Source organism: Pipistrellus kuhlii, unplaced genomic scaffold (assembly GCF_014108245.1).
Source record: "Pipistrellus kuhlii isolate mPipKuh1 unplaced genomic scaffold, mPipKuh1.p scaffold_m20_p_20, whole genome shotgun sequence".
Lineage (NCBI taxonomy): Eukaryota > Metazoa > Chordata > Mammalia > Chiroptera > Vespertilionidae > Pipistrellus > Pipistrellus kuhlii.
In genome coordinates, this window is record NW_023425516.1 from 3,376,633 (window position 1) to 3,398,534 (window position 21,902).

General features: G+C 37.5%; 1 protein-coding gene across 4 annotated transcripts in view; it reads left to right on the plus strand.

Annotated features, from left to right (window-relative positions):
• MED13L (mediator complex subunit 13L) overlaps positions 1-21,902 on the plus strand; it is a 252,149-nt gene that overhangs the window by 73,814 nt on the left and 156,433 nt on the right. The window lies entirely within an intron of this gene.

The window sequence follows — 21,902 nt, forward strand, 5'->3', positions numbered from 1 at the left end:
TCAGTTTTTCTTATTCCCTTTACTTGTTCTTGTTACTGTTCTAGAAATTGAAGAGTCTTGAACTGTCCAATTTCCCAATAGGTTTGTAACATAAGATTAACACTGTTGTATTCAGTTGACCAGTACATGTATCTAAAGTTAATTAAGGAAGAACAGTCTTGTGTTCCTGGAATAAGTTCTCTGAAGTCACAGACAATAAAACCTTTTTATTAGTGCTATATTCTGCTAAGATTTTAATTTCTTATTGAAAACGTGTTTAAATGGAATTACCTTCTAATTTTCATTTCTTTTATTAAAGTTTTTAAATTCGTATTTCTGTTTTCTTACTGAGCAGGTAGAAATCCTATTTCATTTATCTTTAAAACACACATAACTAATATAGATATTAGACAGATTTTCTCCAATTATGCTAACAGTTTTTAAATTTTGGTATGCTAGATTAAAAAAGTATTTTATTATTATCCTGTTATTTGGGAGACCAGAAGAGTGCATAATGCATAAATAAGATCAGGGGTGTGGTCTCTTCACTGAAAGACAGATGTGGAGGAAGGTGGGCCTCGTAAGGGCAATAGCTATAACCCTTCCATAGCCCTGAAAGTTTATTATTGCTTTTTGATTTCTTTTATGAATGCTTTAGTGGTATTAAACCTTTAAAAAATATTACCGTAATCATTTAATCTGTGTTTTTAGTATTTGAATATTAACCATTTTACATACCCAATTTTACTGCTTTTTTAAAATTTATTGCCCTTATTATCTAAGAAAATGGATATAATTTTAGATAGGAAAAGAATTATTCATACTTTAAGTATATTCTCTTCTTTATGTTACCTTCCATAGCCTCTGGTGATTTGAAGTAATTGGACTTTTTTTAAATTTTGATGCTATATAGTACATTTAAATCAAACAGATTTCTGTGCCTTTAAAATTCTCAGTTTTAAACTTAAGAGTTAATAGATGCATGTTTAAATTCAGAGATTGATTGATGTTTCACCACTGGATTCTTGTGAGTATCACTGCAGTTTTTAAACACTAGATAAATAGTGATTAGAGCATAGGATTTTATTTGGGGTTTTTGATAGGAAATTATTGTTTCTTGACTGAACTAAGCTGTGATTTTCAAGGTAGGAGCAGAAATATTCCATGATAGGAAAGTCTCTTATATTTTCATTGACAAGGTCAAATTGTGTTGTTTAGAATACTACAATATCACATCACAATTTATAGGGAAATTATAACAAGTGAACTTGGAAAAGCATGGACTGCAAAGAAGCACTTAGTTTTGATGAATTGATATAACAAAAAAAAAAAAATAGATTATTTGCTGTGTTGCCCAAATGATCATGTTTTGAATTGCTTCCTGAGAAAAATAGGACTTGAAGCTGTTGATATAAAGCATATGTTGTATAGTAAAGTGGAATTTAGAATTTATGTAGTGAGCAATATTTCTGTATTCACAAGCTTCAATTTAACAAAAATGAACAGAATTGAAAACTATTTCAAAGCAAAACTTCTTCATGAATTTCCTTTGCAAATTGTGACAAACTCAAGTTAAAAAATTATCCATTCAAGATAAAATTATTTGAAAAATAGCAATGGGAATTTCCTCAACTTGATAAAAAAACACCTGCAAAACCTTACAGTTAACAGATTTAACCCTTTGCACTCCGCTGTCCCCTCTCAGGGGACATCAGAATTCTAGCATATCACGCAGATGTCCCCTCTCAGGGGAGACATTGCAGTTTATTAGTGATTACGGGGAATTGGGTTAATTCAACACACCCGCCGCAAAGTAGCGTCGAGTAGCTGGTAGCCAGTGTCCAGAATGGTTCGGAGTACAAGGGTTAATAATAAAAAAACAATACTTTCCTCTTAAGATCAGGATCAAGGCAAGGAAGTAAGTTATACATCCTTTAGTGTAAGTTATACATTATTTTTATTCAATGCTAGTGTCCTGGTGCATGGATTGACAATGACAGATCAAAACACACGCATGCAATTGTTGTCAGTGAAAAGTTTATATGTATCACGCATGTGCAAGTCAATTTAGCCTTTTATATGTATACTAGAGGCCCAGTGCACAAATTTGTGCACCAATGGGGTTCCTCGGCCTGGATTGCAAGAGGGTGGTTCTTGAGTGTTGTGCCCCAGAATCAAGCTCCTTCCTCTCTGGTTCTGGGTGCATCACCCAAGAACCACAGCTGCCAAGTTATTGCAGCTCGGCAGCTCCTGCATTAGTGTCTGCCCCCTGGTGGTCAGTGCATGTCATAACTACCGTGTTTCCACAAAAATAAGACATCTCCGAAAATAAGACCTACTGCAACTTTGGGAGAAAAAATTAATATAAGACACTGTCTTATTTTCGGGGAAACAGGATACCAGTCAAATGGTCGAACGGTTGCTTAGGCTTTTATATATACAGATAGAATAAACTTGCTTAATTAGACCTGCTTTCTCATTTAGCTAAACTTTTTCCAGCCCAGTGAAGCACTCTAACTTCTCTTTCAGGTAATTGTGAGCAACACAGCAGTAAATATCAACATGTAGCAAATTATTATTGTAGCTCATGCAGAAAGAAAAAAGGCTAAAATATTTCACCGTAGCAGTGTTTGACTATATTCTGTGCAGTGAGAAAACCTGAAGTCATTTTCAGGTTCTAGCATTTCTTACTTCTTTTCAGTAGGGTTAAGTTTCTAAACTTTCTAAAACTGATTTCTGGCTAATGAAAAGAAAATATGATTCTACCAAGTCTCCTATCTACCTACTCCAGGACTTCAGTGAGGATCAAATGAGATGAGGCATGTGAAAACACTTCACAAATATATGGTTAAAGTGTAAAATGTTTGCACCTGGCAAAAAGCAAGTGTGTTCTTGGGCTGAAGAAACTCCAAGGAGGTTAGTTGCTAAGGAGAGGAAGCCAGGGGTTGCTATGTGATGTCATTACCCAGCGCCCACAGCAACTGTTTCCGGGCTGGGCTATGAGTTGCATTTTGCACTATGGGGTCTGGCAACTTTGGCTGCGATTTGGTGGGGTGTTGCTCCAGGGTGGTGGTGGGGCCTGTATTCCACTTGGGGGAAGCCAAGTGTTGGTTTGTTGGCGCCAGATATGTGGTGCTATTTTATTTTTAAACTAGAAGCCCAGTGCCCAGATTTGTGCTTCGATGGGGTCCCTTGGTCTGGCCTGTGGGGATTGGGCCGAAACTGGCTCTCCAGCATCCCTGAGGTGTCCTGGATTGCAAGAGGGCACATGCCAGGTTGAGGGACCCCACTGGTGCACAATTGGGGCTGGGAAGAGACAGTGGGAGGGCAGGCTCGCCAAGTTCTGATTGGGGCCCAGGAGGGACTCTGGGAGGGCTCCAGGGCATGTCTGACCCATCTTGCTCAGTCTTGATTGGCGGTACCCTAGCAGCAAGCTAACCTACCAGTTGGATTATCTGCCTCCTGGTGGTCAGTGCATTTCAGTGACTCATACCCTGTTTCCCCGAAAATAAGACAGTGTCTTATATTTTTTCTCCCAAAGTTGCGCTAGGTCTTATTTTCAGAGGATGTCTTATTTTCGGGGAAACACGGTAGAACAAATAGTTGGGCACTTAGCATATTAGGCTTTTATTATATAGGATTACATAGGATAGGATGGCCAGTGCGCATGATGGCAGCTCTTGCGTTGAGCGTCTGCCCCCTAGTGGTCAGTGAGCATCATAGCTACTGGATGGTCACTTATATAGAAAAATATAAAAGGCTAAGTGACCATCTGAGCAGTAGCTATGACACTTACTGACCACGAGGGGGCAGATGCTCAATACAGGAGCTGCCAAGCTGCTATGACTTGGTAGCTGCGGTTCTCAGGTAATGAACTCAGAACCAGAGAGGAAGGAGCCTGATTCCGGGGTGCATCACCCGAGAACTGCCCTCTCACAATCCAGGACCCCTCGGGGAATGTCGGAGAGCCGGTTTTGGCCCGATTCCCATAGGCCAGGTTGAGGGACCTCACTGGTGCATGAATGTATGCACTAGGCTTCTAGTATATAAATAATGTTGGGGTTGTAGCCAATGCAGTGAGGCTCCAGCCACTGAACCAAACTGGCTAGGACTATACTATAGTTGGGTAAGCACTGAGTATTGGAGGGGAGGTGGGTTACACTGGATAAATCATACATGAAGTCTTTGATATTTTTTATAATTGCATGTGAATATTTTCTAAAAATGCAATGCTTAATTAAAAACTAAGTGAATTAATTCCTTTTTAGTACATAGGACTTATTTTCTGTTTTACTTAGCTTGTTTGCATCTGTATAGTTTGCTGGCTATATAAAATTTGAACTCAAATCAATATCTATTTCCATGACTGTTCTTATCTTTTTTTTAGTTGTTTAAATTGAGGATCTTTGAATAATATATCCTTCAATCTGAGCATAGATAGTTCCTTTTTATATGAATACTTAGCTACTCAAAAAACATGGTTTTAGAAATGTAAAGTAGGTCCTGTTGGCCATAATATAATTAATTTCCTTCATGTTTATAATTTCTTTGTAGGACTAATAATAGCAACTGTGATATGACAGTGATTTTATAATTTGTTAATTATGTTATGCAAAATATAATACCAGTGAGGCGTAAGAACAGTGCACAGATTATTGTGGTCCGGAAAAAATAGGAATAAATCCAATGAATGAGAAAAGTGACACTATTGTTGGCACTCTGAAATTCTGCAGGGACTTACATTGTAGCTAAAATCAAGCTTATCTTCTTGCTGTGTTCAAGAGGCTTTTCATTGATTTCTGTTGAGAGGTAAAGCCTTTTTTAACTTAAAAAAGAAAAAGAAAAAAGGCAGTGCTCTCCAGGCCCAGTGGATTATTAAGATCTTTTAGCAGGCACTTGCTCTTTCTTTGGGAAATTGGCTGTTAAAGTCAGAAAGAACTCTTAATAGTTTGCATGTTGTTTGATTAAATGGAACAGTTGGATCAGTTCCGATTCCAGATTCAATGGAGCAGATATTCACCTCTTGCATCCCCTCTGATTAGCATAGTTATATTTTCTGTATTATAGAAATAAAATTTTAGCATATACTATTGATATTTTGCATTATACAATAAAAGAGATAGGTTTGAGAAAACTTGGTAAATTGACCTTTTTGGAGAGACATAACAGTTTATCATTAAAATAGAACACTAAAACAGTATGTGTCCAATATTGTGGGATAGTTAATAGTTCTGTGGAGACAAAACCCTCCTACTGGCAGAAATGACAATGGCTCTAACATGGGGGCATTATTTATGTCAGGCCTTGTTCAAAGCACTTTTTTACATTAACTCATTTGATCATGATACCAGAGGCCTGGTGCATAAAATTCATGCATGGGCGTTGGGGGGGGGGGGCAGGGAAAGGGGTCCCTCAGTCCAGCCTGGGTCCTCTTGCAATCTGGGACCCCTTGGGGGATGTCGGGCCTAAACTGGCAGTCATACCTCCCTCTCACAATCTGGGATGCTGCATGCACAAGTGACCATACTGGTGAAAGGCATCTTGCTGTTGTATGGGCAGCTACATTTTTGCTCTGATTATAAAAATAGTACATTAACGTGATCTTTCTGAGGCAATAGTATCATTTTCCCCATCTAATGGGTGAAAAAACTGAAGCAAAGTTAAGTAATTGGCTTTGCCACACAGTTACAAGTGTCAGAATCAGGGTTGACCACAAAATGTGCAAGCCAGAGTCCATGCATGTCATCGCTGCATCATCCTGTTTTATTTCAGTGTTATTGCCAGGTTTTAATTTTTAAATCCAAGAGACTGTTCCCAATGTATAGGGTAAGGTCCCTAGGCCTGGCTGGCAATCAGGGCCATCTGTGGGGCAATTGGCGGGCAGGGGTGATTGGGGAACCCCCTCTGGCATCCACCTTGCCTGGCGGCCTGGCACCGCTTGCCAGCCAGCCTTGCCCCCATTGCTAGCACAGGTCGCCTCCCTCTTGGGGGGCAGATGCTCAATGCAGGAGCTGCCCCCTGCTGGTCAGTGTTTGTCATAGTGACCAGTTCCTTCGGTTGTTCCACACTTCGGTTAATTTGCATATTAGGTTTTTTTTATTTTTTTTTTTTTATGTAGGATCATTATAGTGAGGAAGGGGCTATCCTATAATTTCCTTTATAAATGGGGAAACTGAGGCATGGAAAAGTTAAGTAATCTCCCAAAAGGCACATAAGTGGTAAAGTAGGGCATCTGGCTCCAGAGTTTTGTTTTTTAACCACTACTTTATATTGACTTCTGCAGAGAAGTAAGAGCCCATATAATAAAGTGCACAAAATGTGATTTCATAGGTAGTAGGAGGCTGAAATCTTTGGGCTGGAGTCATTAAGGCAGTTTGTGTGGAGAACACACAAAGTCAGGACAAGTGTAGGTAGTAGAGTGATAGCAGCCTGAGCACAAAGCATTGAGTATGTGGCATAGCAGTAAGCAGCAGTTGGGAGCTGCAAGTTTGGGAGGACAGCAGAAAAGATGGGCTAGATTTGTTAGGGTAAGAAATTTGGATTGCAAAGCGTGGACTTTGGAACACGTTTTCTAAGTTGCTGATTAGAGCAGCGGTCGCTAATCTTTCGAACCTCACGACCACCAGTTGGCGACCATTGGTTTAGACGCAGGGGTCCTCAAACTTTTTAAAGTGGGGGCCAGATCACGGTCCCTCAGAGAGCTGGAGGGCCGGACTATATGAACTACTAATTCCTACTGTAACACCTCGGCTGCGCTCACTGCCCAAAAAACCTGGCCGGCCGGATCAGACTCCTCTGCAGGCCGCATGTGGCCCACGGGCCGCAGTTTGAAGACGCCTGACTGGAACAACAACCAAAGATTGTCAAGTCTTAGAACTAGAGAACACTGTAAATGTTATCAACTTATCTTTGCTTGCTAGTCTGTCTGCCTTACCCTAAGTTTTGTATTTTAGTTTTGCTACTGATTATCCAGAGGCAGGATAGTGTGGTGACAAAAGCTTAGATTCTGGTATCAGCATTTTCCACTTTCCTGCTGTAATGACCATTACAAGGCCATTACAGCAGGAAAGTGGAAAATGCTGATACCAGAATTTAATTTAATTACTTGAGATTTCATTTCCTTGGCTGTATAATAGGCTTAGTATCACTTGCTTAACTAAGGATTTCTGTGACAATTAAGTGAGATATTCTAAAGCTTTTAATTTATTGAATTCATATAAATTATTCCTGGAAAAAATAATATACTATTCAATAAAGCCTCTAAATGGGAATAAATATGTAGGTATAGGAATTGAAGCTCCACCCAAGGGGAGTAGGGAGACTGCTTTTTTCCTACAAACTTAATGTCTAATCTCTTCTGGCTTTGGGCTTTAAGGCTCACTGTTTTGATTTAGCAGGTGTGATCCAGTCACAGGGCACTCAGTCACGTAGGAGACAGAACACTTATTAAGACATGGAACTAAGTGTAATGTTATGTACAACATGATGTTTCATGAAATAGTTATAATTGTGCTGTGGTAATTCAGAAGAGAGATTATTGCTGCTTGGGAGAAAGGGGACGGCTTTGTGGAAGAGGTAGTCAAAGCAAATGATGGGCTTTGAAAGAAAGGTGTGATGAGATACTGAAATGAAGAGGTTTTATTTGAATGAAGAGGGGGAGAGAATATAATGAGTAAAGGCATGGAGAAAGAAGAGTGTGGGACCAGGAAAATTGGTGTTTTTGTCATAAGTGGGCAGGGCCAGGAGTACTAGGAAATAGCTAAAAAAAAAAGTAGGTTGGAGTTAGATTATCCAGGGCCAATTAGATTAATATACTAAAGAATTTTTGATGCTTGTTATTTGTTTGTTTATTTATTTAACATATAAAAGGGTTTATTCCAAAAGGACCTTAAAGAGGGGAAATGAGGGGGCTGCCGGGCTTCTGAAGGTTTCCCAATGTGCCCAAACAGGCTGGAACCCAGCAGAGGCCATAAGAAAGGCGGCATTTCCAGAGTTCCGAAGGTGCCAGAGCGAGCCTTTCTGGCAATAGCCCAGAGCTTGTGGAGACTGGAAGCACCAAGGACTCTGGGGCTAGGCTTAAATAGTTCACGCACTCACACGTTCATTCATAAACACAAATCCTAAAACAAATGTTAATTGAGCGCCCATCCTGTGCCAAGAGTTGGGTGAGCAGCCCTGGAGAGGGGCCACTGGCCAAAGGGCTGTACCCTGTTGAAAATCCAATCAACAAATGAAGGGTCCCGGATATGTAGCTCCACTTCTGAGAACACGCCTTAGGGTCTCCAGCCGAAGGTGCCCTGCTGCATGTTATTAAATGTCATGCTTCGTGCCCGATGGCATGGCTTACTGTTTGTAGGTGGTCCTATGAATCAGGAAGCCGCCAGGGCACAAGCCCGGGTTGTGGGCTCAATCACATTGTGGAGTGTGCAGGAGGCAGCCGATCAATGACTTATCATTGATGTTTCTATTTCTTCCTCTCCCGTCTTCTCAGAAATCAATTAAAATATCTTCCAAAAGAAATAAATGTTATGATCAGCAGTCCTGTTGATTTTCCTAAGGTATTGAGAGCAGTTTTACACTTACAAAGATCTTTGAAACACTTACAAAGATCTTGGAAAGTTTGTGTTGTAAATAACACTTCAGGAATGAACTTAGGTTACAGTGATCAAGTGAGTCTTGTTATTTATATTCCAATTAGTAAATAGTTTTCCTGTGTTTTACAAATAAGAAGTATGTGTTGCCTTTATATGTTCTTTTTGATTGTTTAATGATATTGCTGCCTGCTGATGACTTGTAGGAAAGTAAAATTTTTGTAGTTTTTCATAGTTTTATTAAATTGAATCCCAGTCTTCACCAGCTATGAAATTTTCCTTTGTGTTTTTTGTTGTTATTTGTTAATCCTCACTGGAGAATATCCACCCCCCCCCCTTTTTTTCTTTTTTTTTTTAAACACAGAGAGAGGGAGGAATTGGGAGAAGAGAGAAGAGAAACATCCATGTGAGAGAAAGACACATTTTTAGGTTGCCTTCCATATATGCCCCAACCGGGGCCAGAGATCAGTCCTGCAACCCAGGTACATGCCCTTGACTGGGAATTGAACCCTTGACCCTGCATTGTTTGGTCCGATGCTCTAATCACTGAAAACATGGACCAGGGCTAGTTATGATTTTTTTTTTTAACCAGATGAGATATTTCAAGAATAAAAATGTTTGTATGTTAAAATTTCTTGGTGTATGTTTTTGAGAAAATTTGTTAGTTTCTGTCTGCTGATAATACAAAACAAGTCTTTTGGACGTGCTGGCTTTTCTTGGGTCTCTTGTGATTCACTAACACTGGAGACACTTACTATGATGGTATTTCTAAGTATATATTTTAAAACTTATAAATATTTATTGTGAAAAATTCCTCCATCATGAACAATACTATTTCTAACAGGCATGGCTCATAAATATTTGGTAGTTATTGTCAAATAAGCCTTACATAGTTTTGAAGCTTTAATAGGAATGACTTTCAGTTATTTTGTAAAACTCAGAATACCAATCCAAGTGATAAATAGTTAATGGTTTTTAGATATGTGATTTAAATCAAAATAACGGCTTTTATTGATTTTGTGTGTATGGGTGAATATTTGACATCAGGAAAGTAGTTCAAACCTGTAGCTTAGATAGAGGCCTGGAGTAATTGACATCTCTAGATAGTGTTCAGATTTTAGGTTGGATAAATGATTTATTTTTACTTTACTGACATTTTGAGTATTTGCCCCAGAATTTTTTCTTAAACTGTATTTTTGTTTGAAGCCTAGAGTTTTATTATTTTTATGGCTTCCTGGAAAATCTCATTTCAGTGACATATTTGATTCAAAGTGAGACATTGGCTAGTTGCCACTTAGCTGAAAACATCCCTCTTTCCTTTGTTATACAAACTTCACATTTCCTAAGAGTATACAGTTTCAATTTATGTACTTTAAAAAACTACTTTGCATACCATTCATGTTCTGTAACTGCTAATTTACTTCTGTCCGTTTTTTTATCATTTAATATTGCAACAGAATGTTCTCCAGCACATTTACTGCAGAATGATTATAATTATCCTAAACATTTAAGGTTTAACTAAAGATTGTGGCCGCCTTACCAGAGGGGGTCTGATTTTCCAACCTTGACTAGCCACCTTCAGTGTGTCTCTAGCTAATGAGGACATTTGCTGAAACCCATGTTTGTTTAATCAGTTCTTTGGATTCACCACTGAAGCAGTGGCTCAGTGAAGTTAGATTGTAGGCAGTAATCCTTTTTAAATGAGGTTTAAGGGGGGTTAGCATGGTGGTTTGTAAATTGTATTTGGAGCTTTGCTGGCTCTTCTGCAGTGTGATGTTACAACCTTGGAGTGTTGTTCTAACCCAGTTATCTCAAAGACAGTTCTCATTTATTTGTCGAGCAGCCATTTGTTGTTATTGTTCATCTACACACACACACACACACACACACACACACACACACACACACAGAATTTCTAACTTCCTTAGGGAAAGAATTTGATATAGGACCCCCCCCCCCTTTATTTTTCTTTGTACTGAAAAGATAGTTCTCTCTAGTTTAATTGAATCATATGAATTTATAAACAAAGTAAACTTTGAGAAATTGTGAACATATTGGAATATTTATCTTATAGTTGAAAAAAACATTTTTATATTAATGGGTGTTTTGCTTGTATTACAAAATTGACTTAAAGGTCTTAGTAGCAGAAGACATAATTGTTTATAAAAACTAGGATTTGGCAGTTCAGGAATTTATAAGGCTTTTATTTAAAATCAAATGTCATTTTTGGTGCCACTTAGTCATTTTATTTGGTGTGCTTTATATATTAACTCAGTTTTTAGAGGGTGATATTTAAAACTCAGTTTTTAGAGGGTGATATTTAAAAATTGGCATTTTAAGATGTAGCTACAGTTCTTAATAGTATATAAGTATCACTAAGCTGAAGAAGTTGATCATAGGTGATGTTTCATTTAAAAACTATTAATATACTTTTTTGCTTAGTATGATTTGTGAAAATCTCAGAAATTTAACACAGTTTATAATCTTCAGAGCTGCTTTATTCACTATGAATTTATTTCCCAATATTTACACCCAAGCAAGTAGCTGTTCAAACTTTGTCAGTTGTAGGTTTCTGTTATTTTCATATCTTTCTCTGATCATTTTAAAAGGTGATTATAATACATTTAAAAGCTTTTCTCCTAACAAATTTTTGGTTACTTTTTTTTCAAATTTGTAAACTACAGGAAATCCATGTAGAAAATCATTCCTTCCTTCCTTCCTTTGATGAACATTTGCTGCCTGCCTGCTATGTGCCAGGTGGTGTAGTTGCTAAAACACAGTCTTTAATCTCAAGGAGTTTAACATCTCAAGAAGGGAGGTAAACATACATATCTTTCTGTAGTACTTGAAGAGCAAACAGCATGTTAGCAGAGTGATCAAAGTGCTCGGAAAGGGCCCTGCAGAAACTTTGGGGTTAGAAGGTGGTGGAGGGAGGAAACTTTCTAAAAAGGGTGTTTCTTGAATAATGACCAAGATCTCAGGATGGGGAGAGTGTGTGTAATATAGGTCTGACACTTGTTTTTTTCTCTCTCATACGATCATTGTTGGAATTATTTAAACAGAGCACTGTCTTTTCAGGGATGTTGAAGAAGAGAATTCTTATTTTCGTTTGTGTCTTTCCTTGAATTTACCCCTAAATGCCAACTAAGATCATAGGACTTTATAAAACAGGAAGACATCAAAGATATCTGGTAGGATGAAATACTTCTATATGTAGAATTAGTTGGAGGCTTATGGGTTGCCCACGTTTAAGGCATGTTTAGTTTTCTCATCTTCCTTCTGATTGGAGGCCAGGGAATAAGTGGGGAAAGAGCCTAATAGCGTCTCATCACAAAGATTTGGGCCAATTCATTGGTTCGTTCAGTCAGAAACATGGTTAATGAGCACCAGGTGCTGCTACTACTGTTCTAGGAGGAAAGTAAAGAGCATGTTACTACTGCAGTCTTACTTGTCCTCATGGCTAATTTTGTCAAATCTTCATAACATTCAGGATTTTATATTTAGGAATAAAAATTTCTTCATTTTGAACTTTGAGAACTACATTCACATTTAGCTGTTTGTTTTGTGCTTCAAACAGGTACAGAACCAAAGATTAAGTTGGTTTAACAGGCAATGCTGATAGACTTGGTACATGTATTTTAGATAGCCTGTAAAAATTACATGTGAATTATTAAAGTATTAAAATGATTCTCTGTTATTTTTTAAAAAGAGATAACATATTGTAGCTTGAATATTTCAAATGTGGTGAAAATATCTAGAAAATGTCATTGAATAAACATCATTAAATAAATTAATTTGTCAATTCATATGGATTTTTATAAAATACACTCCATGAATTCCAGGCATGAAAAGCAGCATTTTAGCTATTAGCATGATCAATATATGTCAGAAGGAAATATTGGCAGTGAAGCAATAATGAACAAGAAAGTCAAGAAAATAAAAATATAGGTGATGAAAGAACACTGGCAGATATACATAGTGTTACACAGTTTTTTTTGTTTTTTTTTTGTTTTTTTAAGGGAGCTACATTTAAATGGTTACCATTTAATACTATAACTTTAGATCTCTCTACAGTAAATTGTGTCCTAATGGAGTATTCAAACTGGGATGAATTGATCTCCTTATATCTGAGCTTGATCTCTACATAAATACTATATGACTCTTATTTAAAGAACATGATTTTTAGAAGTGCCTGTATTATGGGGGGGTAGGGGAGGGGGAGAATTACTAGTAAACTTCCAAATCTGTAAGTCAGCATAACTCTAACAAGGAAAAATGAATGATATACAGTATTTTCTGGGCTGTTGGTTATGAATGACATTTGTATAAAAAAGTGTTATCATCTTAACAGGCCGGTATCTAATCTGCTTCCAAATTTTAAAAAATATATATATTTTATTGATTTTTTTTTTTTTTTTTTTTTTTTTTTTTTTACAGAGAGTGAGAGGAATAGAGAGCTAGAAACATCAATTAGCTGCCTCCTGCACATCCCCTACTGGGGATGTTCCTGCAATAAAGGTACATGCCCTTGACTGGAATCAAACCCGGGACCTTTCAATCCGCAGGCCGACACTTTATCTACTGAGCCACACCGGTTTCAGCTGCTTCAAAATTTTTAAAAATCAATTATTTAATCTGACTTTACTAGTATATGTGAAAATGCTTTCCATATATATAGAAATCATAATTTTATCTTGCCAATAATTTTATACCTTATAACTTTTAATAGTAAATTGAAATATATTGTTTTCTGTAAATCATTTATTCTCTTCAGGGAGTTTGACTGATTTTTCTTTTTAATCCATTTTCTTACCTTCTTCATCTTTACAAACTCATCTTTCGTCTCTTTAAAGCACATTCTGGGTTTTAAAGATTTAAGTCTAGAATAACCAATTATTTTTGTGATGTAAATTCATGGGGTCTTGTATGAAAAATTTATCTTAATGTTTGAAGTCAAAGCTTGAAAAATTTGATACCTAAAGAGTACTTTTCACAAATTTCCCATTCAATGAAAATAAATTTTTGTGGTAATACATTTTCCTACTGAAGAATACTGGTACATATTGATTTTTTAAATATCCATCTTCACTCATTTATTCAACAGATATTTATTAAGGGCACAGTTTGTGCCAGTCACTGTGCTCCAAGCACTGGGAAATATAGTGGTGAATACAAATGTGGATTTTCAAATTTTGAATTTAGGCCTGGAAGGAGGAGGTAGACATTAAAAAAAATTACAAGTAAATGAAAAAAATTGCAGCTAAGGTAAGAACAGCAGTTGTGAACTGTATGGTGCCATACAGTTAATATGGGACTTAATAAAAGGAAATCAGAGGTACCTGAGGAAGTGATTTGAACTGTGATGTGAAAGTAGAATAGATGCAGATGCAGATCTGAAGTAGATGAAGAGAGGAATGACAATATTCTATGACTGAGAAGAGAGCATTTCTTGGTGGCAGGAGGCTTGGTAGATTGCAGGACAGAAAGAAGACCGGTGTGGCTCTACAGGAGAGAATGCCTGGGAGTATAGTCATTTCTTAAACAGTGAAAACTTCTGACATGAACAAATGACCAAGAATAAACATAACTTGAAATATTTATTAGCACAGGGCTGTCTTTGCATTGTATATTAGCCATAGCCTATATTTAAGGCATTTAAAATTAATTCCTTACCTAGGCTTCAAATTCTGCTTCTTGGTGTTTCTTTGTAACTCACACCATCTTAAAAATGTGAAGTATGGTAGGCAAAGAGACATTGGTTAGCAGTTTTTGTCACCAATCTGTGGCCTTGTGTATATTGTCCGTGTATCTGTACTAGTGCTGTAGCAGAAAACTAGTGCCCTTTTCCTTGGAACATGTGCCTGAGAGTGGGAATCATGCCTGAAGCCTTTAACTGAATAGCATTTGTTTCAAGTGTCTGTTTTTAAATGTAGCAGCTCATGTCACATCAGTCAGAAGAGGCCCTTGGAGTGGCAGCCACCTCTCTTTTGCTTAAATAAACAAACAAGAAGTGTTTTTCTTTCATATTTTATTTCTATATTTCTAAGGACCCCTCTTGTTGTTGGTTTTTTTCTTTTGTAGACTTGCAATTTTGGTTGAGGAAATGGAATTGTTTGTAGACAGGTGGAGACAGCTTATCATGAATGATGTGACACGTCCAGTTTGAGAATGCTGCCCCTAGTATGTGCCTAAATAGGACCTTCTGCTGGTTCCACAGTAGCTTTTACTTGTTTGTATTGTAATTGGTTGTATCTGTTTCCCTTAGGCCTTGTAGGCTCCTTTTAAGGAAGGGTCTATGTCTTATTTGTCATTAATGCTCAGGATCTAGCACTAGTGTGATATTCAGTAAGTGTTTATTGAATGTAATTGCTTTAGTCTCTGATTGATATTTTTGGAAGCAGTAATATGTGTGCTCATGTTAAATTATAAAAGAATTTGGGGGTTAATACTGGAGGGTGCTTGAGCAGAGATATGTATTTTCAAACTACCAGGGGATCAGATTGCCCTCTATTGAGGCCCTAGGTGCTGCCCAGAACTGCACTTAGTGCAGGTCTATTTTTATCCATTTTATTCTGGGGGCTTGTGAGTAGCCAGGATTCTGCTTTAAGGGTTCTGAGACAGCCCAGACAGCGTGGTTCAATGGTTGAGTGTCAACCTAAGAACCAGGAGGTCACGGATTGATTCCTAGTCAGGGCACATGCCCAGGTTGCGGGCTCCATCCTCAGTGTGGGACAGGAGGCAGCTGATCAATGATTCTCTCTCATTATTGATGTTTCTCTCCCTCTACCCTCTATGAAATCAATAAAAATATGTTAAAGAAAAAAGTTTGCAGACTAAGGATCTAGTTCAGTTTGCTCCTACAGATGAGAGCCTAGACCTGCAGGGGCTAAATGATTTGTCCAGTTTCAAACAATCAAGTGATAGTAGGAGAGGTAGATCTAGGCTCCCATTACTTAGCTCAATGCTGTTCCTGCTACGTGCTGCTTCTACATTGTTGCCTGTTGACTAAGTTTGTTTCTTGCAGTAGCATTGGAATGTATGTTTAAATAAAGCAGGGCAATTGAAAAACCCTACTGCTTAAAAATTACTTGTCACCATTTTTTTAAACTACAAGTTAATGAACACTTATTTGGGACTTCTATATTCTTTTGTGAAAAATGTGAAACTTCTGTCAACTTCATTGTAATGAAATTTGACCTGATAAGATATTGATGATTTGAATTACAATGGAATTATTGGAAAGCTCAGCTATGAAAATGGCATTAAATTGTTTTTTTAGTTTGTTATTTCTATGCAAGTAGTGAAGTAATGTTTATGGAGAGGAAATCACAGAGTTTGTGTAACTGATTCCATACCTACAATAATCGTCAGGACCACATTAGCTCTTTATAATTTCACACTGATGCTTTTACATAAAGAACAGGATGTGGCACATTTATAATTCTTTCCTCTTGAGAAGCAGTTAGTATAAAGTTCGACATTTACTTTACAAAGCAAGAGGAGTGCTTATTATGAAATTAAATATAGAGATGCTACACATATGATTTATAAATAACTGTTTATATGTGTTTATAAGAACAGTACAATCTTTATAATTTTTCCAGACAGTTAATTATGCTTGTATATATGCTTTTAATATATCCTTTCCACAGATGTCATCTTATAAAACAGGATATCAGATTGGTGGTTTATTGATTTTTTTTTTCTTTAAATCGCTAAAATTTAATTAAAATATGCATTTCAAGTATACAAATAAGTGAATTGTAAGTTTAAATAATAGTAAGTGAATTATGGGACTTAAAAAATTTACCTGTTCACCCCGTAAGTTTACTTGTATATAAAGTAATGAGGGAGGAAATCGTATTGTGGAGTTCATATTCATCCTGCTTTGTTTTCTATCCACTTAGTTAAAATTATTCTGGCATTCGCTGGGCATACCGCCAACACTAAAATAAACGGTTACTATTGAAACAGTTTTTGTAAGGTCTACATAAGCTCAGAGTTGGGACCTTCATTTGTTGGATATAATAATTTCAAAGCTTCTACTTTGAACCTATTATATTCATTGACACAGAAAAGAGAATTCATTTGTTTTAAGAAGCTTCCAAATAAGTATCATATTATGGATTTTTAACTCTTACACATTGCCTGTGTTTTAAAACTTAGTAAAACTCAATTAAGAAAATCCTTTCATGTCCAGCTATGTGGTTCAGTGGTTGAACGTTGATCCAGGAACCAGGAGGCCATAGTTTGATTTCTGGTTAGGGCATATCCCTGGGTTACAGGCTCGATCTCTGGTGGTGGGCTTGCAAGGGACAGCCGACTGGTGATGCCTCTCTCTCTCTCTCTCTCTCTCTCTCTCTCTCTCTCTCTCTCTCTCTCTCTCTCTCTCTCTCTCTCTCATATCAATGTTTCTGTCTCTCTCCCCCTTACCTCCTTTCTCTAAAACTAAATTAAAAACATATCTAAACCCTTTAAAAAAGAAAATCCTTTCCTAGTAAGTGCTAATGGTGGTGGGTTATTTTGTAGTTGAAGGAACGTGGAAATGATTTGGTTTCCCTAGAGAAATAAGATGCTAAGAACTATCTGTTGATGATGGATATTTCTTCTTAAATCTCTTGGTTATAGAATCCAAATGAGCTACTCACTAGCTATGTGATCTTGGAGATATTTAGCTTTCTGTGCCTCTGCCCTTATTTATAAACTGGGTATATAAATAATACTTACCTCATAGGGTTATAAAAATTATTAAATGAGATAATCTATTTAAAACAACTTACATAGTAAATGTCTAGTAGTTGTTAGTTATCTATACTAACAAAAGGGTTCCCTGAGTTGGTGGAGTAGCTTGTGTGGTAGGTGTCCTATAGAGCACAGTGGCTCAGCCTCCCTGGTTACCTGAGCTGGGCCCTCTTGGTGCACCCTGTGTAGACTGTGTGCTCAGCCTTCTTGTAGTTAAGTCTTGATTGTTGTTGGTATCACTGGGAGGAATTGACCTCCAGGCCAATTGGCGGTGAGGATCAGCTGTGTCTAAACTGGGAGAACTTCTGTGCTGGAGACACCCTTATGAGGTGAGACTTGAAAATTGCAAAAGCCTCTGTACTCAGCTTGGATGGGGCGGAGTTTCAGGTGGAACTGACAGCCTTGGCTACCCATCAGCCCTGCCTGTGAGGCCCCTGGGTCTCAGTATCCCTCAGTAATCGCTGCAAGCACCTCTGAGAGAAAGTTACCCTCAAATTTCGCCCACTGCCAGACAGTCCATTTTCTCCCCAAACGAGTCTGGGTTCCCAGAAAATCGCCCAGAAGGGGAGTTTGCAGTCGGATGGTTTTGTCTCCCTCCTACTTTAGAAAGCCGCCTCTGCACTCAGCAGTCAGTCCTCTCCGCGCGCACCTCCAGAATTCTGCCTTCCGCAGCTCCTGAGTCTCAGTGTACTTTCTCTTTTCCTGACATTCCAGATTCTTCCCGAATAAATCTGGTTTCCCAGAATCTCACCCGGGACTGGAGTTCAGAGCAGTCAGGAGCTTCTGTCTCTCTCCTGCTTTGTAAAGCCAACCATGCTTTCAGCCGCCCATCTCTGCGTGCGGGTCTCTGTACCTCAGCCTTTTGCCGCTCCTCTGAGTCTCAATGTGCTTTCCTCTTTCCTTCTAGTTGTAGTATTTCCACTTAGCCAACTTTGCTGTGGTTCTGGATGGTGTCTGTTTTGTCTTTTATTATAGTTGTAGTTTTGATATTGTTGTGTGAGGCAGCAGTTTAGGTGTTTACCTATGCCTCCATCTTGATTTCTCCCCTGCCCACAGTATTAATAGGCTCTGATCAAAAAAGATTTCTCTTTAAAAAATATACTTTTTCAGGCTGTGAACATTTTCATGAGCAAATATGAAATGTACATATTGTGACTGAACTGTGGTATGTTTGTTCTATCTAGCATATTGGTCTTCCTTCATTAAATTTAATTAATTTAAAATAAAATATGGGATTTGGAAGTATTCAGAGTCTGGAAAATATTTTCCCCAAAAATATTGCTTGTAAAAGTTGAGTTATTTTCTTTGGTTATAATTACATGTCTATTTTTAAGTAGATTAAAAATGTAAAAGTTGAGTGTGTGTATTTTTATGCAGTGTTGGTGCTTTTACCTAATTTTATTGAACTAGTAGTATTGCACACATTTTCCATTCCTCAGTATAGTAAATTTTAATGATCTAAAAACCCTCAGAGTGAATCAATTCAATAACATGAGTTTGAACTGACGACACCCCACTGCAGTAAGCCTATTTAAGATGAGATTTAAATTATGAGCCTGCTTTATTCTCCATAACTTTAGTTTTCTCTCTCTTTTTTAAACAGTAAGGTGATGTAATGGACTTGTAGTGAGAGGGGTGGAGGTGGAATAAAGTTGAAAGACAATAATGATTATCATACATTGAGTTTATACTATTGGCCTAGGGTAGTACTGGATGCTTACATGTACTATCTCTAATCCTCAGAGCATACAAAAGAAGAAACTTGGATTAAGAGAGTTAAAGACCTGCCTAAGAGTATACAGCCTGGAAACTGCAGGTCTGGGTTTCAAATCCAGACCTATCTTAATTTCCAAGCTTATATATTTCCACTATTTGTTAAGTGCCCATATATAAAGTACGCTTTTACTATCTTCCTGGTAGGAAATGCTGAATGTGAGAGCAGTTTGCTTTAGTTCTGTGGAAGGTCAGAGAAATAATACATGATTCTGAGAATCAGTGAAGCTTCTGTGGGGAGCAGTCAGTGAAATTTAGCTGACGAGAAGAGAGGTTCATGAAAGGAGGAGCAGGGGAAGGGACCAGGATGGATACCTGGACCTGGTCATGTGAGAGTTGAATGCCAGCCTGGTGAATTCAGGTTTTCTCAATATAAAAGTGTGGTTTACTAAATGAAGACAATATCTAGATATTAATAAGAAGACTAGAAATCACCTTATTTTTGCCTTTTTGGATTTCTTTCCAAGACTTTGTCGTAATAATTTGAGTATGTTGATAAGTGGGCTCTACTTTAGTGAAGGTAGGATCTGGCCTTAGGCAGACACCAGAGGACTAGACACTGGGAGGCTTGTTGCATGTGGTGTGAAGTTAATGCCCGGTGACAGAGCCTGCATGGTCAGCCAGAAAAAGAAGGGTTGGCTTAGGGCCATACTGGTACAGCAGCGATCTCAATGTCAGCTCTGATTCCAATTAAATCTTTGCAGAGACATTTAATTGAACCCCCCCCCCCCCTTTTATTTTATAACAGCTAAGTCTCTCTACAGGCACATTTATTAAATACAAACAGGGTGTTTTTTTTGTGTGTGTTTTTTTTGGAGGGGGGGGGGGTATATAATCCAAGAGAAATTAGTGTCTCTATTTTTGTCACTACTACAGTACGTTTTAAAAATATAATGATCAGCCGAAACCGGTTTGGTTCAGTGGATGGAGCGCCGACCTGCGGACTGAAGGGTCCCAGGTTCTGTTAGGTCAAGGGCATGTACCTTGGTTGTGGGCACATCCCCAATAGGGGGTGTGCAAGAGGCAGCTGATCAATGATTCTCTCTCATAGATATTTCTAACTCTCTATCCCTCTCTCTTCCTCTCTGTAAAAAAATCAATAAAATATATTTTAAAAAAAAATATAACGATCAGAGTCCAAAATGAAAGAACTGTCCTCCCCTTCCCTTTGCTTCCATCTCCTACCTCTTTTGCCTTTCTCTCCTCCCTTCCCCAACACCCTTGCTCCTTTGAATGATATTTTATCATCTGTTTACCAATTTTTTAATTTTTATTGCCAACTAATTTCAGGCTCTCAGGAGACACAGGAAAGGAACTTCACATTTCCCATTCACTCGTCTCTTAGCCAAGCCATTTTCACTGCTGTTTTCTCTGTGCCTTTATTTATGTTGTATCCTCTGCGGGGATCATCTTTGTTCTTCCATATTGTTGAAAGATTTGGCATATTAAAACTTCTATCACAAATAGCAGATATTGATTTTTAAGTTGCTTATTTGTTCAGCCACAAACCGTTTGACTTTGTGGACATAGCGTGGGCTCTTCTTTGTCAAATGATAGTTAAAAAGCTAAAACATGGAAGCACAGGTGAATCAAACATATCTCTTGATTTAATAATGTGGAGTTTTTTTAGGGTCGTGTGTGGGAGGTGTATTTAATAACGAGACATGATTGTGGAACTCTGGACAACTCTTTTTGATAAGCCTTTGATCTATTGGGGTGTAACACTTATTGTATATAGTTGACTATCACATATGACAAAATATGACAAGTTTTGTATACAAACATAATCAAGAATGCCTTGAGAAATCAGAAAAGAGAACTGAATTTCACTTGGAGGGATATAAGGTAAACTTTATTGAACACATGGCATATTGGTGAGCAAATACAAGAGCAGGATGTTCTATTTCATGTACATGGCACAGTGTAGGAGCAATGATAGATATGTATAGGGTATATTCAAAGTCTTTAAAATGAATTACTTGTGGGTGGGAAGGTACAGACAGAAGGAAGTACACACAGAAGACTTAAATAGGTGGGACAAAAAAACACACACACATACACACACAACAAACACACAACAGTTCTAAGATAGTTTAACTTCATTTTTAGGCAATAAAAGTTTTTAAAGGAATAACATGATCAGAGTTGTGTTTTAGTAAGATTACTTGGGAAATGGTGAGAAGAATGGGTCAAAGACAGTAAGAGGGAACAAATTTATATGGGATACTGAAGAGAATAAAAGATTTCAAAATATGGTAATGATTGGGTCGACACTGTATCCACTTCTCTATTTTCTGCAGAAGGTGCATTTAATTCTAGTTCCCTTTTACTCTCCTCTCCCCAAGACAACAAAATAAAAATAAGCTACTTTTATTGTTTTTAAAAAAATCCAGTGTGGTTTTAGTTTAAGGCGACCAGACGTCCCGCTTTTTAAAAATCTGGTCACCTTATTTTAGTTACAAATGCTGAACGAGTTAATGGGCAGACATAAATAAGCAAATAAGTTTTTGGTATAGATTGTCAACCTGTTACATCACTTCTTTGCTAATTTTATCTTTATTTGATCACCATATAAAGCATTTCTTTGCTATTGGCATAAGAGGTTTTCAGACTTTATTCCCTCTTTTTTTTTTCTTTTTCTTTTTGAGCTACCTGTAATAGCTCTCCTCATTTTATAGGAGAGAAATGTAGTTCACACTTATAAAGCTTCACCAGTAACAAATTATGTAAATAATCTTATTGCATAGTTCCATAAAAACATAGTGGTTCTTTTATGAAACAAATACTAGAGGCCTGATGCATGAAATTTGTGCAAGA